This window comes from Epinephelus moara, chromosome 11 (assembly GCF_006386435.1).
Source record: "Epinephelus moara isolate mb chromosome 11, YSFRI_EMoa_1.0, whole genome shotgun sequence".
NCBI lineage: Eukaryota > Metazoa > Chordata > Actinopteri > Perciformes > Serranidae > Epinephelus > Epinephelus moara.
The window spans coordinates 7,755,822-7,763,411 of NC_065516.1; the positions used below are offsets into that span (position 1 = coordinate 7,755,822).

The 7,590-nt window shown below is 41.2% G+C and overlaps 1 protein-coding gene across 1 annotated transcript in view; it reads left to right on the plus strand.

The window, feature by feature from the left end:
• rnf152 (ring finger protein 152) overlaps positions 1–7,590 on the plus strand; it is a 111,746-nt gene that overhangs the window by 29,071 nt on the left and 75,085 nt on the right. The window lies entirely within an intron of this gene.

Consider the following 7,590-nt stretch of genomic DNA (forward strand, 5'->3'; position numbering starts at 1 on the left):
CCCCCCCCCCCCCCCCCCCCCCCCCCTACAAAAAACCTCCTGAATTTTGCACATTTGTTTTGTTATTTTTTGTCTGAATGTGGTTTAGGAAAAGAGCAAACAAATGTGTCCATGCAGGGAAATACAGAGATATTCACAAATAATTTACTGTAGCATTCATAAAACACACAGTGTAGTGTACGACAGCTAGCAGTAGAAGACAAATCAAAGACACTAAACATGTCAGGGTCGTTATAGTTAGAATACTAATCCTGAAGCCACAGACATGACGTCTCTGCCTTTTAGAGGCGTTACTAAATGTTGTTTTTGTCCATAAACATCATTTGTAATTGGGTTTTATGAGAGAGCAAAGAGCAGAGGAGACTCTTTAACTTTGCAGTGTTCATTGTTGTTGCCCGAATAAGGAGCTTTTAATTTGACAAGGGTATGGCACGTGATTCGTCAAATGACCCAGATATGATTGACGAGCTGGATTGTTTATGGTCGATTTACGACGCACGTTGTAAGCGGCTGGATTTGCATGATGATCCAGTGTTTGCCGGCTGAAGGAACTTTCCTTTTTTTTTAGGTGTTTGTGTCACTTTTGATCAGGTGCCAGTGGGATGCTGGACCTGGGGGGGGGATACAGATCTGGGGCAGATATGGAGGGTGATGGATGTGTGGTATTCTAGATGGATGAGCTTGTGTAACATCATTGAGCTGTGAAGGTGCACGGTACATAACCCTCTCAGCACAACACAGCACAGCACAGCACAGCACAGCACATCACAGCACATCACAGCACAGCACAGCACAGCACAGCACAGCACAGCACAGCACAACACAGCATAGTGAATGATGTATTGACAGAGGTATAAAAGACCCCTGGGAGTCATTTACAGGTGATGCAACTCTGCACCTGACCTCTTGACCTTTAATGAAACAGACGATGAACTCCATCCAACACACTCAAAATCTACACACCGCTCGCTTCAAGCTGAAGTGACAGCTATCACAAGACCGCTTTGGCACATAAATGAATGTAAGTTGCTTTAAATTGTCTGCTGCCACAAAGCTTGATTTCTGAGAGGACGACTCTATATGTTTGAATCATCTTTCATGCATTTAGGTTGCAGAAAGTCCTTTTTACAAATAGATGTTATTTAATATGATGGGTTTGTTTTGTACATGGAGAACAAAATGCTGCAACCACACTGACAAGTGAAAGAGACAAAGATCTCTCTGAGCAACAGTAGAATAAGAACAAAAGAAATCAGCAGTCATTGATGAAAGAAACGTAAGGCTTAGCATCAAAAGGTACAGATTTAAAGATGAACAGGTTCCTGATTCAGTGTCAAGTGCACAATAATGCCTGTAACACGCTGGAATTAACTTTAGCAAAGCTCCTCTTCAAACTTAGGACGTTTTACAAACTATTGGTAATGGTAGCACTTGCCTCCGATAGTGAGGCAAGTGCTACAGGCATGTAGCTTCTGTCCTCTCTGGGTTGGTGTTTCATGAAGGAATCTTAATGGGTCTTATCTCCTCCACACACACTGACAGGGCCGCTGACACCAGGGGAGTTCTGGGTCGCTGCCGAGACTTCGCTCTCTTCTGCCTGTGTCTGTCTCAAACTTGAACGTTGGCCGCTTTGATCATGAAGATGCGAGTGACAGCTAACATTAGCTTGACCTTTCTTTGTCTTTTCTCGGTCAGCCAAGCTCTGTCAAATCCTGTCCTGTTGTGCTCTTCGGTGATCCAGAGGCAGTGTGTGATGTTTCTGCATCAAACAGCTGTCATTCACAAACTGGCAGCTGCCACTAAAGTTGGACATGGTGCACCTGTAGGCCTATTCTGACCTGTAGCCCTAAATGCATTGACATGGCCTGGTATATGCGTGTGATTATCTCCGCTTTTCAAAATAAGATGTTAATACAGTGTAATTACATTTATGGAAATAAGATCTTTAGGATTATATTCACAGGAATTATAAAACATGTTACCTTAGTCCCTTATAAATGAGGAAATCCCACTGAGTTGTGGGAAATTATTCAGTTGTTGAAAATAGTGAAAAAATAGAGCAATGGTGGCTTATGTAGATCAAATTTATTGATACATTATTAAATTTTGAATATTTTCCTGATGAATTGTTGAAATTGTATTAATCCACCTCACGATTAAACACTCCTGATATCAAAATGTGCTTGATTTGTAAAAGACTGAATAAAATAAAACAAAAACATGGAATTTGGGGAAAAATAAAATAAAATCTGGAAATAGTTAAAAGGGATTTCATGGGGCCCTACATGTATTTACATGATTTCTTTGCTGGCCTGCAACATAGGGGCCAACGTTACAGGGCTATACCAGAGCGAAAGTCTGTGAGTCTATGACTGAGTGAATGCCACTACTTCCTGTTTCAAATCAAAGGCCCTCTGCCATTTTTAACCAGTCTTGTTTTTTGTTGTGTGAATCATTGAATCATTGAAGTATTTTGAGTATTTTAAGAACAGAAAATTACTCTAAACTATCTTGTTACAAATTACATTTGATGTTTTTTTCAGCCCGGTCAAATACCGATTACAAAACACTCAAAAGTAATTAAAATACATATTTTAAATAAAAGTAACAGAATTCACTGTTTTGCATGGAGGCTCCAGAAACAGAGTCAAGGTGATGTCATTGTCCACCTGAGAATCTCCGCCGGCAATAACCATAGCCAGAGGCGTTATGTTTTTGAGTTCTCTGCCCGGCTTTACGTCTGTATGTCTGTATGTTTGTCTGTCAGTCTGCCCCATTCTCGTGAATGTGATATCTCAAGAATGGTGGTCAAAGGTCAGGTCACTGTGACTTTCAGATGTCTCCTTCTTGTGAATGTCTTAAAAACACCTTAAGGGAATCAACTCAAATTTGGCACAAACATCCACTTGGATCCAATCAGTTCATTGTTGAACAAAAACATGTTTTTGGCTTAAACACAAGAATTTATTCACTAATTGTGACAAAATTTCACAGAAATGTCTTACAGAATAAAATAATGAAGTAATGATATTTTATATCCAAAACGTGAAGGGGCAACTTCATGGTGACCTTATAATGTTTTGCAAAAACACTCTTCTGGCCATTAATCAACATCATATCTCAGGAGACATTTGGTCAGATACTGAATTGGTGACTCTAATCTTAGGTGTCCACCTTGAAACTGTGCTGATTGTATAGATCTTCTGTGCTGCTGGATTGAACAGGTGTGTGAAGCATCCATGTTTTCACAGACATGGATGTAAAGTGTAAGTGCAACTTGACTGGTGCATGAAGACATACAACTATGAGGCGGTAATTGTAGTTTACAGTTACTTTGATGTTCAGTTACAGATTTATATATTGATTTAGGTATTCGTTGCTTTGATTACTTTAACAGTTATCCAGATAAAGCCAAAGATTGTTCATTTACAACATTGCCAACTTTATTTTCAAGGGATGGGATGGAGGTCGATATCAGTTGATTATTCGGCTATGGACTTTTTCCTGTTCCAAACTATAGCTTTTAAATCGACCTTTAACAATTAGATATTGGTCGACCTCTAGTTTAAACCTCTTCAATCTAACCACTGAGTAGACTGCAGGGGCCCAAAGACAAACAGACCAACTCAGTATATAGAGCCCAAAGAAACCACTGTGGTTTAATAATGATCGAGGGTCACTTAGACAAAATCCGTGTTCCAACAGTATTGTGATGCAACACTGTGGGGACAGCGACTAAATGGAAGTAATAGTCAAAACTATTTCAAATGTAAATAAAACATTTGATGAATTGTGTTTATCTCTGTTAATACAGTCAATACTGACGACAAGAAGCAAAACATCAATATCACAGCTTATTCATGACTTTTGAACAGCAGTGTGGATTAAATCATGATAAATTACAACCATCCATTCTCTGTCTGCCGTTTTCCAGATTCGTCAGAATAGTCAGTGCCGTCTGCCTGCTCGTCATGTGGCCGTGTGGTTAGCATCATCTAGACACCTGACCCACTTTTTCTTTTATTCCAACATCTGGGGCTGTCTGCCTCCGCTGGCTCGCACATGCCTTCATTATTTATTACAGCGACATGACACAATCTGTGACAACAGTTCTTCATGAAAGCATCATGAGAAAAGCAGCAGCATATGGTGACTTAATGATTTTACAGAGGCAATGCAAGATAAATCCTCTGGTGTTATTATTATTTATTTGTTTCCATCCTCCGTCTGGTTTTTGCCGGCCATGTAAGCAGATATCTGCCCACACCTCCCAGCCACTGGCATCTAATTTTACTTTCAGATTTGACTTGGGGATTGAATTTGAAAGCTATTTCACCTCGTAAAAAATTGGCTTGCAGTGGTGGCTTGGTTGAGCTGTATAGGGGAGTATTTTTTAAATTTCAGGATGTGGCAGTTTGGAGGCCCCAAGAGGAGAGTTGTTAATATGGTTGTTATCCCAGGAGGGGAAGGTCTTTGTTAAAATGTATTTTTTCCAGGGTGACCTCCCCTTTTGAACCTGGCGGAGCTTGTTTGGGGACACTGTGTGGAAAAAGGCTGCATGCTGTGTTGTGTCTGTAGGGTAGAGGAGTCACAAAACACACGCCTGCCGTGATTGAGATTGTTTTTTCTGCTTCCTTTTTTTCCCCTCTGATACACAAGGACACAACCCCTGAAGGGATGCAGTTTTGATGGAACCTTGGCAACGAGCTCCAATGAGGAAGGAGAAGATAAAGGAGAGACGAAAGATGAGTGATCAAGGAAAGGAGGACAGATAAAAGAAAGACAGCATGGGGCTCTGAGGCAGATGAGCAGCAGGGGAGTTTATCTGATTTTTAACCATGCTGGAGGCACAGCAGCATGTCTGACTCTTTATCCTGAGAAAAATATCTCAACAACTATGGCTGGATTAAAATTTAGCATTCATGGTTCTCAGAGGATAAAACTAGATGACTTAATTGAACCTCTGAATGTTTCATTAGTGCTACAAACAGGTGAAAATCTCTTTTACAGGTCATGACAGGAGCTGCCTGTCTTGAGCCATGACTTAATTTCCATCTCACCTGCTGCATTCACTCCTAATAAGCGAAGTAGCTTTCAGTTAATCGAGTGTTGCTGCCTGCCAGCTCTTAATTAGCTAAACAGACTTAATCCAGCTAATCAGGAGGAGGTACAGCAGGGCGTGAAAGTTTGTACTTCATACTGTGAAGTTTTGCACATCCTATGGTCAATATTTTGCACATTCTTGCACTAAACTGTGCAGATTTTCCACTTCTAGAGCAGTATCTCTTATATTTTACTGGAGTTTTTCCCAATACTAATACCAGTATTGGAAATGCCTCTAGTACTGTCTAAAATGCTGTTTGATATCAGAAAGTATGCAAATCAGTGCACTGATCCAAGACCATAAAATGTCTGTAGTTTTGGAAATAATTTTTAGAACACTGTATTCACCAATTTATTTGTTGAGAACTGGGAACACAGTGGCTTTGCTGAAAAAAGTTATGACAGGCAACAACCTGCACATTAGCCAGAGAGAAAGACGTATTAGCCATTCACACATTTTGGACATTTTGGGGCTTCTATTTTCAGTTTTACCTTATTAAGATAAAAACCCCACTGACTCAGAATTTTGACAGTCTAAGCAGATTTGGCTGTTCAATACAAATATTGGACTATTCGTTCCTTTTTTTTTCAATATAGAGTTTGAGAGATTGACTGGGGTTCAGCGGGGCGTTCAGTGTGAAAGTGACATTCATGTAATATAGTAAACAAACCAAGTTAGCCCTTTCCAGGTAATGCTAGCTAACTGTGCTAACAACAGCTCAGAAATGTGCTATACCATTTTTTGCTGATTCAAGATAATAAATAAAAGCCAGTGACTATGTCGTACTAAGTTGCTGTGAGCTTTAAGAAAGCAGAAGATGTTATCTCAGTTCCTGACCGGGCGAAGCCTCTCTTCCTCCGGGCAGCTGCCTCTTTCCAACTCAAGCCCCTTTTACACAGCCAGATTTTCCACAAATGTTGGGCCGTTTTGCCGGCAAGCTACGAGCGTTTAGACACACAGAGCCAAGGTGCCCAATTATCCGCCTCGTAGGGTAGTCATATTGGTGGAACCCTTTTAGTTTAAACAGACCGAGGCGGCCTTCCGCAACGGGAGGGGCTGTTGAAGCCTTGTGGGAGGAGCTGTTGATGACGCTGCACGTGCGACCCACTGGCGGTAGATAAACAGGAAACAGCTGATAGCTGGAATTAGCAAGCAGCTAGTGGCAAGGGGGAAACACAAACCTGACAGACACTGTAAAGATGAGCAACTGGGGAGACAAGGAATTGTGCACCCACCCTCCTTGTCCTCGCAAACGAAGAGGCCATTAACCGTCAGATGACAGGAACGGTAAAGAACGGGCCGACTTACGAGAGAATCGCCGAAGGACTGACCAGCTGCGGCTTCCCTCACACGTCACTGGTTACGTCACACGCTGAGCTACACGTTTTGTTACATGCTAACGCCCCCCATTGCCCCGAAAAAGGAGCATTCTGTATAAACAAAAGTAGGTAGGCAGCATTTTGCCGCACTCCTTGATTTTGTTTTTATACTGCCAATGCTGAAAAAAGACTGATTGGGCTTTCCTGCAAATTTGCACAATTCCTATCTAAAAAGGGCTTCAGACTCACCCTTGGTCTCGGTTTGCAGCTGCCTCTTCTGGAGAGCAGCGTAAAAGAGAAGTAAGCTCTCTCTACAGCTAAATCTGAGGAGCAAAACATCCCCAAATGTACACTGACTGACAAAAACAAAACAAAAAAACTGCTCTGCTTGAAGGAATCCCACTTGGCTGAGGAGTCTCCGACTAATGATTTGAATCTTCAGCTTTCGGGGGGCAGGCCCACCTAACTTTATTGCTGGAATCATCAATCAAAATCTGCTTTCTGGGATTGTAATCAGAGGCATAATTTCATGAAAATCGGGAGCACATGGTACTGTAAAAATAAAATTTCTGCAGGAAATGCAGCACCAAGCTAGCAGGAGATATGGTGGGTAGTTTGCTTCTCACAGTCAGCCCAGTGTAGGCAGATTGCTCAGCCCGTAGCAGCCTGTGGTTGGCTCTTTGTTGCAAAGCCACTCAGGATTTGACCAAATGTGAGGGTGGAGAATCAAGTTGGTAAAAGTGATTGCATGGCTGAGAGGCTTGTGGCTTTTCCGGCCTGAAAATTTTGTTGAAAAGTTCAAGATTTTTTGATTATAACTAAATTTTAATGGCATTCATGGCTATATTTTCAACATAGAAGAGACTCTACTGGATTTCACTCTTCCTTGGCATATTAAATATACAGTGGTGTGAAAAAGTGTTTGCCCCCTTCCTGATTTCTTACTTTTTTGCATGTTTTCCACACTTAAATGTTTCAGATCATCAAACAAATTTAAACATTAGTCAAAGATAACACAAGTAAACACAAAATGCAGTTTTTAAATGAAGGGTTTTATTAATGAGGAAGAAAAAAATCCAAAGCTACATGGCCCTGTGTGAAAAAGTGTTTGCCCCCTAAACCTAATAACTGGTTGGGCCACCCTTAGCAGCAACTACTGCAATCAAG